Below are 17,067 nucleotides of genomic sequence, written 5' to 3' on the forward strand. Positions count from 1 at the left end.
CCTTTCCCCCAAATCTACTGTGTAAATAAAGTCACACCTCCCTTCTGGTAATGGCTCTACCCTATTCATTCATGCATTCATTCCACAAACATTTGCTGGGCACCAGTTGAGGCCCTGGCTGGGGATTCAGGGACCATGAAGATCAAAGGGCTCTGTCTAGTGGGGAAAACTGGCAGGTGAACAGAGACACACAAAGCAAACTTACCCAGGGAGGGAAAGGCCCAGCCATTTCCAACTGGTGACAGAAGGTGCTACCTGCCTAGTCCCAGTCTTAGAGACCCTTCCCAGGCTCAAGATCAGGTATGCACTGCCACCACTGACCCTAGCCTGGCCAGGGGCATTGCCAAATGAAGCCCTAGCCCCACACTGTCCCTAAGTGACAGCCCTGGCCAATGGATCCTCAAAGCAGGCTAGACTTGTCTGCCCACCACCCTCATCCCAGGAGAAGAACCTGGTATCTCTCCAGAAAAGGATGAAAAATATCTGTGCTGGATGGACAGGTAACTGGATGAATGGGAGGGCAGGTGTGGTGCAGGCTTTCCCTCTAAACAGAGGCATCCTCAGCTTGCCCTGCTCCTGCCTTCGCCCACTCACCTGTGATCCCTGCCCTGGAGAAGAGGAAGGGACAGCTTCCACTGCCTGACACTGAGGCCTCCCCGACTGCTGATGGCACTTTCAGGGCCTGGCAACTACCACAGCATGTGGAAGCCTGGCCAGGGTTTATGAGCACCTGGTCCCTTCATGGGATTCCCCAGAGCAGGGCTCCCGGGATTAACGAATGCCGCAGAGGGTATTATACATACACATCTGTACCTTTCAGCACCGTCAGCTAAGAACTGTCCACTGGACCTTGGGACCAACCCTCCCCTCCAGGTTCCTCCTTTAGGGACCAAGAAAAGACAGGATGTGTCCCAATTGACCAGCACTTTTGACTCAAGGCCAGTGAGAGAGGGTGCAGCTTGAGTGGGGCCACCTAGTGGTGGCCTTACTGCTTCAGAAATAGGGCCTTGCCAGGTAGTCTGGTCTTACAGCCTGGTGTAGGACCCTGGGGTAGAGACAGAGAATCTGGCAGAAACCCCAGGAGCCTGCAATGCCAGCCCTGGACAGGGCCAAGTGGGTTCCCACAGAGTGCCCACCTGGTACATGCAAAAGATGAGGCAGGCCTGATAGAATGCCAACAAGTCCCCTCCTAGCTGCCTCCCCCATGGACCCCTGCAGCCCAAGCAGAGCCAGCACAAGCTGGGCTGTCATTACAGGGTGGAGAGAGGCATCTGGCGCCTCTGGGAACCATAATTATGCAGCAGGTCCAGGACAGGCCCTCAGGGTCGAGTCAGTGGGCTTTGACTTCGGCTTCCCTCCTCACCACACTCTCCCCACTTCCATCTTGAGCAAGGAGCTTCTGGGCTGGTGCAAATACCCAGAGGGCCAGGAGTTAGCTAGGTATGGTGCTTACAAATCTTGATATTTTAATGCATACAGTGTAAATATGTTTTTAAAAATTATTATTATTACAACACAGAAGCTCATCCCACCCCCACTCCCATCCCCGTCTCTCCTCCCCCAACCTTGGGCTGGGTAGGGATTAGGGATGGGTGAGGATGAGGTGAGAATGGGGATAGTTATTGGACATCTGACTTAGCTACTGTTTAAAAGGCTGAAAGTTCAGTGGTTTTACTATTTTTTTCGGGCCTTGTCAAAATGTCAGGAAGCCAGTATAGCAGAGGGTAGAGGAGAAGCAAGAGGTGAGGCTGCAGAGGTCCCGGGGCAGATCATCCCTCGTGGGCCCCCCAAAATGGATTTGGATGTCATGCTGAGGGCAGGGAGCAGCCACCCCAGAGTGAAAGCTAGGGAGGAGCAGGATCCCATTTGGGATCCAGGAAGAGCACCCTGCATGCCTACTGTCGGGGAAGGGGGAGAAGGAAGAGCAGAGTCCGGAAACGACTGGGGACGGGGCTGGTGCAAAGTCTACGTGACAGCTGAATGGCGATCTGAAGTAGGGAATGGCAATGCATAGAGAAAGAAGGGGGCAGACTTAAGAATTCATAAGGAGGTAAAACAGGAAGGCTATGTTCATTCATTTATTCAACAAATATTTACTGAATGCTCTGCTCCCCATTCTGTGCTCCCTCTTCAGGATGAGGCCCTACTTCACATCCAGAATGAGGTCTTTTCACCCTTGGCTCCCTCAGCCCTGCCGTTTCAAAGCAGGCCCTGCTAAAGGAAATCAATGACAGCCCTCAGAAAACACAAGAATGGGGAGCAAGTTGGTCACCCCCAGAGAACACATCAGCACCCTTTGGAGTTTTAGACTGACATGGAATGCTAATCACAGCATCTGGTTTCCTCAGTCGTGAGGCTCCTTCTACAACAAGGTAACCACCCAGTTAATGATGGTCTTGGCACTAACTTACTAATGTCACCCTTCCTCTCCCTGTGCTTCATTTCCCCCTCCTATTTTTTAATCAATTAATTATTTATTTTGGGGGGTAAATTTATTTATTTATTTTTGGCTGCATTGGGTCTTCGTTGCTGCGCGCAGGCTTTCTCTAGTTACAGCGAGCGGGGGCCACTCTTCGCTGCGGTGCGTGGGCTTCTCATTGCAGTGGGTTCTCTTGTTGTGGAGCACAGGCTCTACACGTGCCGGATTCAGTAGTTGTGGCACGCAGGCTCAGTAGTTGTGTCTTGCGGGCTCTAGAGTGCAGGCTCAGTAGTTGTGGTGTACGGGCTCAGATGCTCTGCGTCATGTGGGATCTTCCTGGACCAGGGCTCAAACCCGTGTCCCCTGCATTGGCAGGTGGATTCCCAACCACTGTGCCCCCAGGGAAGTCCCCCCCCTCCTATTTTTAAATGAATGTACTTCTGCTCTAGTGCTACATGTTTCTAAGGAGCCTTATATCCTTTTTGTAATGAGATGGATATCCATCCATGAGTGACCCTAGCCCAGTCAAGTTGTGCAAATTCTGTGCTGCACAAGCCTGGGGCTCCATCCACATCACAGACATTGTAGATTTGATTATTTATTACAACTTACCAGTAGATGGAAATAAAGTGAATTGCAAATGGGGTATTCTTTGCTGATTTGTAAAAAATCGCCATATGATTTGGTACATCTACCTCCACATAATCATAGGATGCTGAGTCACCCTTTTCGATAAGGCCTTAGGGACCCCAACTCCTGTAGGCTCTCTCCTGTCCTCAACTATCCTGCCTGTATCAGCTCTGTTTGTGGCTCTGACTATCCCCCAGCCCCTTGAGTAGACACAGTCACCTAAACTTACTGGTGAGCCCTGTCCTCTGCCCGAGGGACACTGCCCAGGACTCTGACCCACCACAGGAAGGCCAAGGCACTCATTCCTCTGGATGCCTTGACTACCCCACACCACATCAAACACACTGCAGTACACCCACATCTCATATAAGTACATTTTATACTTCCCCAGTAAGAACATGGCTGAGTCACAGTTAACTAGTTTCCATGACATAATGTTATATTTGCTAGCATTTAGTATTTACATTTTCCTTTTTGTAGTTTTCTACATTTTTTCCTGTCTCCATCATTTGCATGAACCTGTGAGAAGCTTGATGATCCCTGTGCCTCTAGTGCTGAAAGACAGAATGACTTGGCCACAGCCTTTGGTAGGAGAATCTTTACCCACTGGACACGCAGGCACACACACACACATGCACACAGGGATGTGCAGGCATGCACAAGCCTGTGGAACTTGGCCTCTCACATGAGGAGGAGGAGGTTCTGTGATCTGTACTCTGGCTCTGCCCTTAAGCTTGACTCTCTCTCACAACTTAATATTAACTTTGAAACAGAATCTGACTTATCCCTGACCTTGAACCAGTCAGCTGAAGCTTGGAAACAGAAAGATGTCCACTTCCATCATCTGCAGAAATCACACCCCCAGAGGGATCAGGGGTGACTTGGACAACGTATCTCCCTGGCTGAAGAGTGAGTGGTCCAGACGGTGAAGGCGGAGACGTGGCTTTCCCACCGTGTCTGGCCATCAGACACTATCATGCCTCAACAGTCTTGGAAGCAAGCGTTATTGTCTCATCCCAACAGTCACCCAATATCTCTAGGCCAGGCTGACCCCCTGCCTTCATCAAAACCTGGGGTTTTATCTTTACTCCATCCCAGGACAATAGCAGTTATCTGTGTCCCCGGGCTAAGATGCATGGGGCCTCAAAACCCTTTGGGAGAATTCTGCGGCTCTGGTCCTGCCCAGAGAGCTGCATCTGCAAAAATGAGGATGGCCAGCAGAGGGTGCCTGGAGCCCACCATGGGCCACCCAGTTAAAGGAGCAGTCCCAGCCTTGCTGAAAAAGCTCTTCAGTTCTTGATCCCGTGCTCTACCCCTCCAAGCTGCCAAGGTTTAACTGGGACCCTTGCCTAGAACTGCATAATCATGAGCAACTGGGGCAGATAGAGATGTTTACCAGGCCATAAGGAATGCCTCCAATGCTGGGACCTCTAGTGGTGGGAAAGGCAGGGAGGATGTTGGGAGGGTCCCAAACCCCTTATTCAGCCATGGGTGACCAAGGCGCTTCACATCCAGTTAAGTTGACTTGCAGCCTTGGGGGAGACTCAGGCCATAGGAGCCAATAGGCCTAAAGAAAAACCAAGGGCCAGTAGTGCAGTGAAGTTAGGTAAGGAGATGGGGGAGGCCACTGACAGGACTCTGAACGTACCTAGAATATCATGGCTCCTGTTGAGATAATTCCTTTAAAGAGAGGGGCCAGAGGAGAAGGAATGGGCAATCCTCATCTGGGTTCCCCTGATGCTCCAAGTGCTTCTGTAATAGGGCAGCTAATGGAGGGAGCGTTCTCCTGGTACCAAGTGTAACCTAACACTTCGCAGACATCGTCTGTGTTGGATGGCTTCTGCTTGCTCCTTCAGATCCCTGTCTCTCTCCCTTCCCTTGCTCTGTGCTCCTGGCTGCTTACCCATATGGATGACATCAACAGGTGCTCCTGCCGTGTGACTCTTGATTAGATTCAACCAATGGGGAGTACCAAGAAATGGTCAGCCAGAGGGAGGAAATGGACTTTGGGGAAGTTGCCTGCAGCCTACACTTGAGGGCCTGGCTCAGTGACCTACTCAGCCTCAGGACTGTCTTTGAGCTGCCCTGGCTATACTGAAGGGCAGCCAGGCCCATCTGCTCTAGAAGGGCATTCACACTGGATCACTCAGCCCGAGGACTCAGAAGCCTTCTACACCCTCATTTACCCATGTCAATAAATATTTGCTGACACCTTCTCTGTGCCCAGTCCTAGGTGCCCAGGGACATAGATACAGAGCTGAGTCTGACAAAGGCGTCTGACAGAGCTAAAGGTTTTTTTTTTGAGGGGGGCCAAGGACACAGACAGGAAACTGACAATGAATCCTAGGGGTTGAGGGAAACTGCAGAAGGGGCATCTCACCTGCTGAGTGGTCAGGTAAGGGAGTGGGGTTTGGGTCTCCCTGAGTAGTCAGCCAGGGGGAGTATTGGAGGTCTGGGGGACAGAAGGAACAAAGGCTGGGGTGGGGGTGGGGGTGAGGGAATTCCCTGGCGGTCCAGTGGTTAGGACTCTATACTCTCACTGCCGAAGGCCCGGTTCAATCCCTGGTCAGGGAACTAAGATCCCACAAGCCACGTGGTATGGCCAAAAATTAAAAAATAAAAAGGCTGGGGCAGGGGATGACTAATTCACATGGAAGCCCGTGGTGGCCAGGCAGGGCCTCATTCCACCCACTGGAAAGCTAGTATCTCCTGCTTGAAATTCACAGACCCCTACTAGCAGGGGTGGGATGGCATGGGCAGCCAGTGCCATTTTAAACTTTTGTTTAAAAACTTCTTATTAAGATATAATTAACATACAGAAAACTATACATATCTTAATATATAGCTCAATGTGTTTCGGATATATATAAATTCATATAAGCATCACCTAGATCAAGATATAGACTATTTCTGCAATATCAAAAGGTTCCCTTGTACCCCGTGGTAGTCAATAAAATCTCCCAAAGTTGACTACTATTCTTTCTTCTTTCTCTTTTGATTATTTTTGACAGATTTTGAATTTTATAAAAGTGAACATATACACTATATACTTTTATGTCTACTTCTTAAACTCAACATTATGGTTGTGATAGCAATCCACCTTGCTGCTTTTGGTAGTACATCATTCAATTTCATTGTTGTGTGGTATTCCAGAGTTTGAATATAACACAATTTACCCATTCTATTGTAGGTGAATATTTGGATTGTTTTTAAATAAAGCAATAAAGCTTTTAAATAAAGCTGTTCTGTATATGTTTGCACATGTATATTCTTAGCATACATTCTTATTTCTTAGTGGAAATAAACATTCATTTATGTAGAATATAAACCCAGGAGTGGAATTGATAGGTCATAGGATATGCATATATTTAGCTATAGTAGTTACTTCCAACCATTTTTCTAGGTGGTTGCACAAAATTACTCTCCCAGCAGCAATGTATGAGAGTTCCCGTTGTTCCAGGCAACAATGTGGGAAATGCCCCCAGAAAAAGCCAGGGTAAGTGTGGAACTCACTACACATTATTCCCTTTCTCAAGGATCATAATCCTTCAATTCTTACCTGTATTGGTTGTTCTCCAATACCCTCAAATAGTTGTTCTTTATATTTTGTCCAATTTTCATAAATGTTTTTGGCAAGAGTATTAGTCTGATACAACCTACCACCATGGCCAGAACTGGAAGTCTTATTTAGTCCAATTCTGATGCCAGATTAGAAAATATTGGAAAGGTATAGGCCCCACTGGCCCAGCTGCTTTCAGCTCCAGCTTATATTCTTAGACACCTGTGGTATCAGATCCACATTCTGAATTAGGGCTCCCTATTTTCCTTCCTCTTCCTTTCTTCTTTTAAAATTTTATTGGATTCCAAACGCGGGTGAGTAATTGGTAATAGACTTACTTCTCCACCTAAACAACTATAAAGCTATAGATAAAACATTTACAGCAACCGATTACAGGCACTGGACATCAAATAGACTCCGTCCTTGAAAGAAAGGAAACACATGAGGTGAATTCCACATTCACTAAGTTCTTTGCCTAGGGCATTTTCCAAACGACGCAGACGGAAGTGGAGCCCAAACAGAGCAATGGTCTCCCTGAGTAAAGGAAACAGAGATCAGAGATAGAGGATACTGAGGTGGCTGAACTTTGGGGGCAGGGTATTAAAGAGGAGGGAGCTGCATGGAGAAGGAGCTCTAGAAATCTGCATAGATGCACTCTTGAGGCTTTGTCTAAGTTGTACATGTGCAAGGAAAGAATCTTTGAGGCCTGATGGATAAAAACTCTGAGTCTGTGAACTAAATGGGGATTCCAGAGTTAACACAGTGCTGAGCCCTGTTCTGATCAGAGTGGAAAGACCTTGCTGAACACCCTGAGCATTTAATTAAAATCTTAGCAAGTCCATACCTTAGGAATAGGGCTACTCTAGCCATACAAAATGCGTTAGTTTTACACCTGTTCTAACAAAGCCTCAACAGGATCAAGTTAATCCTCTAGTAGATTTACTGCCTAGTGGAACAAACTCAACACTCTATAAAGAAGAGCATAGTCCAGACTCTCAACAATGTATTGTCCACAATTCCCAACATACAATCAAATATTACCAGACATATGAAGAAGCAGGAAAATATGATCTATAGCCAAGAGAAACAATAATGAATAGAAACAGATTCAGAGATAACACAGATACTGGAATTAGCAGTTAAGGACTTTAAAACACCTATTATAAATATGTTCAAGAATTTTGAGTAGTAAGAGGGACATAACAAATGAACAGATGAGCCATCTCAGCAGAGAAGTGGAAACTGTAAAAAAGAACTAAATGGAAATTCTAGAACTGAAAAATATAATATAAAATGAAAAATTTACCAGGTGGTCTTAAGAGCAGACTGGACACTGCAGAAGAAAAGTTCAGTAAAGTTGAAGTTAAGTCAATAGAGACCATCTAAATGGAAACATAGAAAAAAAAAGGACTGAAGAAATGTGAATAGAGCCTCGGTGAAGTGACCTGGAAACAATATCAAGCAGACTAGTATACATAGAACTGAAGTCCCAGAAGGAAAGGAGAGAAAGAGATTGCAGCAAAACTTCAAAAGAATAGTAACTGAAATACTAAGTTTGATTTTTAAAATTATTAACTCACCATCCTCCAAAGCTTAGGATAATAAAACCCCAGGCGGGATAAACACAAAAGAAACCACGTCCAGGCACATCATAATCAAATATCTTAAAACCAAAGAGAACATCTTAAAACAGTGAAAGAGCACAAACACGTTACATTAAGAAGAGCAATGATAAGAATGAACATTTACAAGTCATCAGAAGTAATGTAAGCCAGAAAACATGGAAACATAAGACAATATATTGCATATTAAATATGCTATTAAAAGCAACCTAGAATTCTATGTCCAGAGAAATTATCTTTAAAAAAGAAATGAGAAATAAAAATATTTTCAGGTTAAAAAAAAAAGCTGAAAGAATTCATCACCAGTGGACCTGCACTATCAGAAATGTTAAAGGAGGGGACTTCCCTGGTGGCGCAGTGGATAAGGCTCCACGTTCCCAATGTAGGGGGCCCGGGTTCGATCCCTGATCAGGGAACTAGATCCCACATGCATGCCACAACCGGAGCCCACCTGCCGCAACTAAGACGTGGCTCAACCAAATAAATAAATAAATAAATATTAAAAAAACAAAAAGAAACGTTAAAGGAAGTTCTTAAGGCTGAGGGGAAATGATACCTGATGGAAATTTGGCTCTAAACAAGGGAACAGACTTGTAATAAGTAAATATAAAATATGTTTTCTTGCTTCCTAAATTATTTAAGAGACACCTGACTGTTTAAAGCAAGAATAAGAACTCTTCATTATGGAGTTTATGACATTTGTAGAAGTAAATGTACAACAACATAGTAAAAAGGAAGGGGGGGGTAAATGGAAGTATATTATTGTAAGGTTTTTACATTGTCTAAGAAGCAAAATTTATCCTTTTCTTCTTTATTTTTCATTTTATTATCTTCATCTTTCTAGTTATAAATGCCATACAAATTTATTTATATAAAATTAAAACACTGTAGAAATACATAACCTGGAAAATGTAAATGTCACAAAACACTATCACCAGCAATAACTCTCAATAGTTTGCAGTATATTGCTTTGACTGTTTTTATCTATATATAACAGAAAGCCATATTTAAAGTATTTATCTTGATGAAAAAGACATTATAAAATATTTATCTATAATTTCTACCAGCCCTTTTTTGTGTTTAAGTATATGAATAGTTTATAAGAACACTCAGATCAGAAAAACTGAAACATAATTTGTGAATCAGTTTGGAAGTCATTTTATAGTATGGAGAAGTATATAGTATACAGGATTATAACCATACTTTTTTGTATAGATAATAAATGACTCCAACATGTTTATCCTCTGAATTAAGATGTATCCTTTACCACATGCTATGAGCTGTCTTGTTCCATTGATATATTTGTCTTTTCCTATGCTGCACCACACTCAATTACTTCAGCTTTATCACATATTTCAATGCCTGTAGGGCAAATCTCTGGTTTTTGTCCATATTTACCCTTCCAGTTGATCTTAGAATCATCTTGCCAATTCTCCTCACCCAAATAAATTTTGATTAGAATTACTTTGAATTTATCAATTAACTAAATGTAACATACTGAGTCTTCCAGGAACATGACATATGCCTCTATTTATTTTGTTTTCTTTTCTATTTATCCTAGAGCAAAACTTATATGCCTTCCATGTGCCCTAAGTCAGTTTCTAGGTATTTCTCATGTGTCACTGTTATCGTGAATGGTAAACTGTTTACATCATATTTTTTAATTAGTTGTGACTTAATACTTTTAAAAGCTATTAAAACCTGTATACATATACGAATATACCTTATTCTGCTCCATCTGACTAGATCCCTCTACTAGTCATAGTAGTTTTTCAACTGATTCTCCTGGATTTTATGAAGGCACAACCATAATAACATCTGGCAATAACGACCCTTTTGACTCTTTCCACTACTTATTTTTTTTACTTATCCATTATTTCTTTTTTTCCACCTTATCGTCCTAGTAAGGACCTCCAAAACAACACCGCACAGTAGTAGCAAAAGGGACATTATTTGGATCCTGACATTAATGGGAATTTTAGAGTCTTAAGTCCAATATTGCCTTTTGGTTTCTAGTGTATGTTATTTAAAGTGTTAACGTTTCCTTCTCTTCATGATTTTCTAACTGTTTACTGTGAACGGCTGGTGAATTTTATCAAATGCCTTATGAGATGATCACAGTGCTCCTTTTTTCTCTTTAATCTATTAATCAATGGATTTTATAATGTTAAATCAAGCTTGCAATCCTAGAAAAAAATCGCCAAGTTGATAACTATTTTATCATACTACGGAAGCCACTTTGTTATATTCACAAATTAGATGGATCCGCCATTTTCTCTGCAGGGGGCTGCCTGGGTGTTAGGATAATAAATAGATCTTAACAATAATTGTGGAAGCTCTCCATCTTGCGCTGGCTCTGGAGCACCACCGTTCTCAGAGGGAGAATGCTTGTGTTCCTTATCTGGGCCAACAATGCTTCATGCTTGAATGCCCAACGTCACAGCTCTCTGTGGTCACTTGTTTTAATGCTAGATACAGCTACCTCTCAGGGCCTGCTGGTTCCAGAGTTCTGGGCAGGGCCCATTCCAACACTCAGTGCATGTCTAGTCCGGACCTGCCATTTTCCCTTCATCTTCCCTGAGATGAGACGGTTCTTGCTTAACCCTCAGCACACAGAATGCTCATTATACATTCTCTGCGAGCAATCCTGGCTTCTTGTGTGGGAGAGGCAGCCCTCTACACCCCCCAGCCCCACCTCCCCTGTTCTTTGGCAAGCCTACCTTCCTGGAAATACAATGATCTCACAGGCAGCAAACAATCTGATCCAGTGTCCTCTCAGCGGGGGCTCACATCACATATACACTCTTTCCACTGTGGGCGGGTATAAGAGATGTGGGGTGTGAGGAGCTCAGCCCCCAACACTGAGGGCTCTGCCCACTTCCCACTGCTGAGCCTGGGTCTGCACAGCTATGGACCTAGCCTTGGGAGGGAAAGTAAGTGGGAAAGGATTTTTTTGAAAATTCTTGGGAGGCAAAAAATAGCCACACAGGACCTGAGGCTCACTCATGGGTCCTGCTCCAGTCCATTCACCCCATGGGCCTGGAGAAGCCTCAACCCAGCTTCACCCTTCCAGGCCTGTATCTGGCTCTTTCTGCTCTAATCCCCGTGGCCCCCCACACCTGGTTTCCCACACCCTGGGGCCAGCTGGTGACTGCTGCACTCTGCGGGCACAGCTCTGCCCCACTCTCCCAGCAACCGGGGTGGTCAGGCTCACACCAGGTGGCCACAGCTGGGGTGTCCCATTGCCAGGCCCGGAGGTGAAGTCAGCCTGAACAGTCCCTGCCAGCCCGTGACTCAGCCACAAGAGGCACCACAGGCACGACTTGGCAGAGCTGCGCTCCACGGGGCAGGGTATTTCACCAAGACCAGCCAGTGCCTAAAGTTGCTGGTGCAGTAGTGCGGTGGGTGGTCCTTAGACATAGAAAGGATGCAGCTGGGAGGACAGGCTGGAAACAGGGCCATGCTTGCTGGACTCCTGAGGAAGGCTTCACGGCTTCCACCAATCTCACTGTGGTCCCCAAGACTCTTGGGTAGCCGGGGACAGAGGCCAAATCTATACCAGTAAGAAAACTACGAGGGGTAGGGGCTGTTAAGGTTCATCTCGGGGAGAAGGACTAGGAAGACTAGAATTTAAATCTCTGAAGTTATCTCCAAATGAGGCTACACATTTTTATGTGTGTTACAGACATTCAATTGTTTGATACTCAGGCTTAAAACAATGCCTGACCTATAGGAGGCTCTCAAAAATATTTGTTGAATAAATGACCAAAGCAAAAATAACATATGCCATGATTCTTAAAACACTATTTTCACATTTTTTCCATTTTTATTTCACTGAGAGCTTAGAAATATGCAAGTGGCCAGGACCACTTCTGCTCTCCCTGAGTGGCCTGGGTGTCAGCTCTAATGGTCAGGAAGAGGAGGAAAGTCCTCAGCCAGGAGAACAGAGTATCCTGGCCAGGTCACTGCCAAATGTGAGTGTCTGTGGATGTGTGGACTGGGGTAGAGCTAAGCTGTGCCAGGAGTCCAGGCCCAGGGAACAAGTCCCAAGTTGACAGACAAATAGAGGTGTGTGTCTCAGGAGCCCCAATGATTAGATTCCTGGGCTGCTTCCCATGCTTGTTTCCTCTCTGTCATGCCTGCACCTTTGGTAGAGCCTTACCTGCACCTGACAGCCATGTCTCTCCTCCTGAGCTGCAGAGGGAATAGTCCTGCTTATGCTAGAGCATGGTGATGATCGGGCCAGGGCCAAGAGCGTCCAGGGAGCAAAATGAACAGTCCAGTTGCTCCCTAATCCCTCTGCTGTTCTGCCTGGAGAAGCTGATTTGTAAAAGGAGGTACTTTCTCTGCAAAGGGACCAGTGTGGCTGGCTGATAGAAGCCTTCAACTCTCAGGGGAAGCTGGAAATTTGAGAACACCTGCACTGGACTTCTATTTTGGGGCTACAGGTAGAACTGAGGCATTTGGTATTAGGAGAGGCTGGGTGATCTAGGGCAGGCTGCCTGCACCCTCTGGTCTGAATGAGAAGTAGGAGGGAGGGTAAGATGGGGGGTGTCCTTGAGGCAGGGGCTGAGACTATGGTGGCTTTGTAAGCTGCTTTCCTGAGGCCCCAGTAGCACAGCACTCAATTACATGGGCCTCACCGCCACCTCCCACAGCCTGTTCTGTCACCTCCCTGCCTGGGCTGGGCTGAGCTGCCCCTGGCTCTCCCACCTGTCTGCTGCTTCCCTCCACTCTTCCCAACACCCTCCACTCCCAGGCCTCAGGGCCAGGGCCTCCCTGGGCCCAGCTGGGTAAACCTGCCCCGCCCTGCTGCGTGGCAGTCCCTTTGTTGGGTCCCAGAGCAGATGGGTTTTCTCTGTAAAAACAGAGACAAAGCAGGTCTGACAGGGGTGCTATTGGGGATTGCAAGTATGACTGAGACACGTCTAGTCCCTGGTGCAAGGGGCATGGCAATGTCACCAATGCAGCGTCTAAACCCATGATCAACTGCTTAGAAGCTATGTGAGCTTGGGTTGGACGCTCACCCTTTCCAAGGCTTGGTTTCCTGATGAGAATTGGTTCTGCTTTCGTGTCCGCCCTGGAATCTGGCTCTGGGCCAGTAACTAGGCTCCAATTGTTAGAATTGGCTTTCTCCCTGTTTGGACCTTCAGAGACCAGTTCTCTCTAGAGCCTCTAGCCTCTCAGCCCCCAGAGGAGGTGCAGCAGAGTGGGGAGTCCCCACCACACCTCCAAGTCTAGCGAATCAGGTCTAGGCTAGACACACAGCAGGCACTCAATAAGAGTTTGTTGAGGGATCGAATGGCACAAAACTAGAGCTGGGAAACTCCCTTTGTCACAGGCATGCCCTCCTCTGTGTTCTGCTGCACCAAACGCAGCTCAAAGGCCAGCTTTGTTGCCTCCTTGACTAGCCTTGTCATCCCAGGATATGAGGGGCATCAGATCCTCAGCCAGCCCAAAAGCTACACCACCCCAGACCTTCCTTTTGGATGTCGCCTGGTGCCCATGCCCCTGGCTGCCTTCACCCCTTTCAGAGCCCCTCAAACCTTGCCTAGGCCTGCCTTGCTCCCTACCACTGTGGCGCCAAGCCCTGGCCCTGCAAAAGGCCCACGTAGCCCCTTCCTATCCAGCCCTGCCACAGACTGCTGTCCTCTCCACCCTACAGACTCACAGGTTCCTAGCCTTGACCAGCAGGCCTCTTGGAGAGCAGACCCCAAGGAGGCCAGAGGCCATGGGACCTGGGAGTCGGGCCACATTAGGCCACATTAGACCACACTGAAATGAGGGCTTCTCAGGTTCTTCTTTGGCTACCCTCTGAGCCCTGGAGTGGCCAGTACTGGGGAGTGGGCATCCCATGAAGAGGAAATGCCCCATCAAGATTCAGATCCCCTTGGAATCCAAGCTATTGACTGAAGGGAGAGAACTCGGCCTTGAAGGAAGGATGTATTGGCCTGAATGGAGCAGATTCTACCCAGAGACCTGTGGTCACGGGGCCAGGACAGGGCAGGTTAGGGTCTGAGCTCTCTGGGCAGCCCCTGGCACCTCACAGGAAGGTATCCTAAAGGGCTGCTCCATCAGCTTCACTACACACTCCACCCAGGGCTGCTTCCAACTCTGCATGGTCCCCGGGGTGGGCCTCAACCTCAGCCTGAGGTTGTTCTTGTTCTGGCCCTTCCCTCCTGCTCACCCTGGGCTCAGTCCCAAAGGCATCTTCCAAGGGCATCTGCTCCTGCTGGAGCCTGCCAGTCCATTGGGGAAAAAGCATTGTAGTTTCTCCTGACCTTGGACAGACCTGGCCACACACAGCAGACCTAGGCATAGTGCCCTGAGCTACTTGGGGCTCCCTTGAAAGACAGGGCCACTGAGTGTGCCTCCAAGACAGCAGGAGCAGAAGTCTTCCCCCTCCTGGGCCCCCTCATGCCCTCCCTGCCTCTCTCTGGGCTGTGGCCTGGGGGTGAGCTGTGATAATAATTCCTATAACGGTAATAATATTGTTACTAACAAATGTTTTTGAACACCCTCTGTGTGCCAGGCTCTCTGTGGGTGCTGGGGAAACGTAAATAAATAAGATAGACACAGTCCTTGTCCCCATGGATGCCCCTACCACAGCGCTGGGCAGGAATAGGCCATGGCATATGGAAAGCACCCAATACGTTTGTGTTGAATGAATAAAGAATGCATGAAATGAGCAGTCTGGTTATACTCAGCAGCACAGATGCCTGGTGGGGTGTGCAGTGAACAAGTGAAGGCCACTAGGGCAGAGGTGAGGTGTGACTCAGCCACCACCATCCCCGCCTTGGAGAAGGCTCCCAGACCCTGTAAGTTGTCCCATGACCTGGTGCTCCAGCATGATAGAGATTCAGCAATACAGCAATCCCCCAGGAACAAGGGCATTAAGTGTGAAAATGAAATTCTGAGAGTTTCCTGGAGGGAGTATTGGGGATACATTTGTAGCAGCTTGTCTAACCTGCTGTCCAAGATGCAGGGTATCTCAGGAATGAGCCTACAGTGTGGCCCCTAAGAAGGGCTGCTTCCAGTCTTCAGGAGCACAGCCTTGTCCAGGCCTGTGTCCTGTGGGAGGGTGCTGTCAGAAGTGGGTCTCTGATGTCCTCTCAAGACAGGGATGCCATCAAGGACCCACTGTGGGGGATGACTGGCATGGACCCTGAAACTACCCCAGAAACTGCTCAGTGAAATGGGGAAAGTTTATTCGCCTGATTCTAGAAGAGCCACTCCCCACCACACCCCTGTCTTCAACCCTCTGCGAGAAGCCTTCAGAGATGGATTACACAGCCCAGATGCTGAAGGGCTAGGAAAGTCATACTCGGGAGGACCACTTCTGCAAGGCGGTGATACGCTCCCCCACAAATGGAAGTAAACAGGAAGGTAATGAAGGGACTTCATGACGGTGGGTGGTGGGGTTGGCAGTCCCTGTCGGTGTGTAAGTTGGGAGAAGGAAGCAACGTCTAAGGAAGAGTTTCAGGAATCCACTATGGGATGCCTTGGGCAGGAACTTCCACAGACTCCTGAGGTCCCCCTCCCCACAGCAAAGCTCTGCACCATTTTCATTCACCATGGCTCTTGGAGTCCCGATGAGGTTTCTGACCACCCAGCCATGCTGTGCACTTAATCCTCAGACAGTCAGTGATAGTGATAGTTGCCCCCAATCTTCACATCATTCAATGGGGTCCAAGTCCTGGGGAGCCTCTGGCCTAAGGGTTCCCAAGAGACCATCCAGCAGCCAACTCTCTTACTGGCCCTTCCACTCGGTCCCCGTTGAGCCTAAGTCTGTACAGAGCTGAGCAGAAACCTTCTCCCTCACAGTATTGAGAGCCCAATGGCTGGCACTCCCTGGATATGTACACATACACACACACACACACCCCCATATACATCCTCCTACACACACACCACTGCCACACACACCATTCATGATTCTCTGCCAGCTGAACAGACAGCAGCACCCCGTCTCCCAGAGAGGCATCCATATTCCACCCTGAAGGGCACCGCACTTCCTTGGACTACCCTAAGTTTGTGCCTCTCAAGCGTCCTCCTTCTTGAGATGTTACAGATTCCATAGACACATCTTACCCCATAACCTGTTAGCATCCCAAGGGCAGCATCCATAACAGAACTTGGACAAGAGGGCACACAGGGTTATCAAGAATGGCTAAATTAGGGGCCCCTCAGGGTCTGGAACGACAGATAGTGCCGCCCTGATGTAGCCAGACCAAAGTGTCCAGGAGGGTCTGAGAGTGGTAAGTGGGGCCCTGGCTAGGCCATGGCACCTGCAAAGGCTGTTCCTGGAGGACAATGGTTGAGAGTGGAGAGAAGACTAGGGAGGGTCCCAAGAGAAGGGCTGCCCCAAATTCCACTCCCCTCAGTACTTCACACACCTCCAACGTGGCACAGCCAAGACCCCAGCTACCCTAGCTGCTCCTTTTCTAGGTAGCCTGGGGAAACAAAGCTCCTTGCAAGGGAGGAAGGAAAGGGGTCATGTACGCAGGGATAAGGCCTGGAAGGACAGGGCAGCTGGAGAAGGCCTGAGTGTCCTGGGGAAGCAATGACACCTGGAAGGACAAGACAGGGCACCTTGCTTCTAAACTCAAGTCAGCGGTCACCTCTTTCAGAGAGCCTTCCTGACCTCTCCAAATGAGGTTGGGTACTTTTTTGTTCCTGCTCCCATACTTGGCACTGCCCGCTGTCATCCTGGGTCTGTGACACTGGCCCAGGCCTGCTCAGGCCCAGGGCTCCCCATCAGTGCTCGTTCGCTGTTCAGAGGACTCCTCGCACTGAGGGGTGGGGTCGCAGGTTTGCCTGCCAGGACCTTGAGGAGG

The 17,067-nt window shown here is 47.8% G+C and overlaps 1 protein-coding gene across 5 annotated transcripts in view; it reads right to left on the reverse strand.

Annotated features, from left to right (window-relative positions):
- The window catches only part of P4HA2 (prolyl 4-hydroxylase subunit alpha 2), a 78,590-nt gene that overhangs the window by 45,179 nt on the left and 16,344 nt on the right, over nucleotides 1–17,067 (reverse strand). The window lies entirely within an intron of this gene.

The sequence above is a fragment of the Monodon monoceros genome, unplaced genomic scaffold (assembly GCF_005190385.1).
Source record: "Monodon monoceros isolate NGI ecotype Baffin Bay Population unplaced genomic scaffold, NGI_Narwhal_1 Super_Scaffold_12, whole genome shotgun sequence".
In the NCBI taxonomy this organism is placed as follows: domain Eukaryota; kingdom Metazoa; phylum Chordata; class Mammalia; order Artiodactyla; family Monodontidae; genus Monodon; species Monodon monoceros.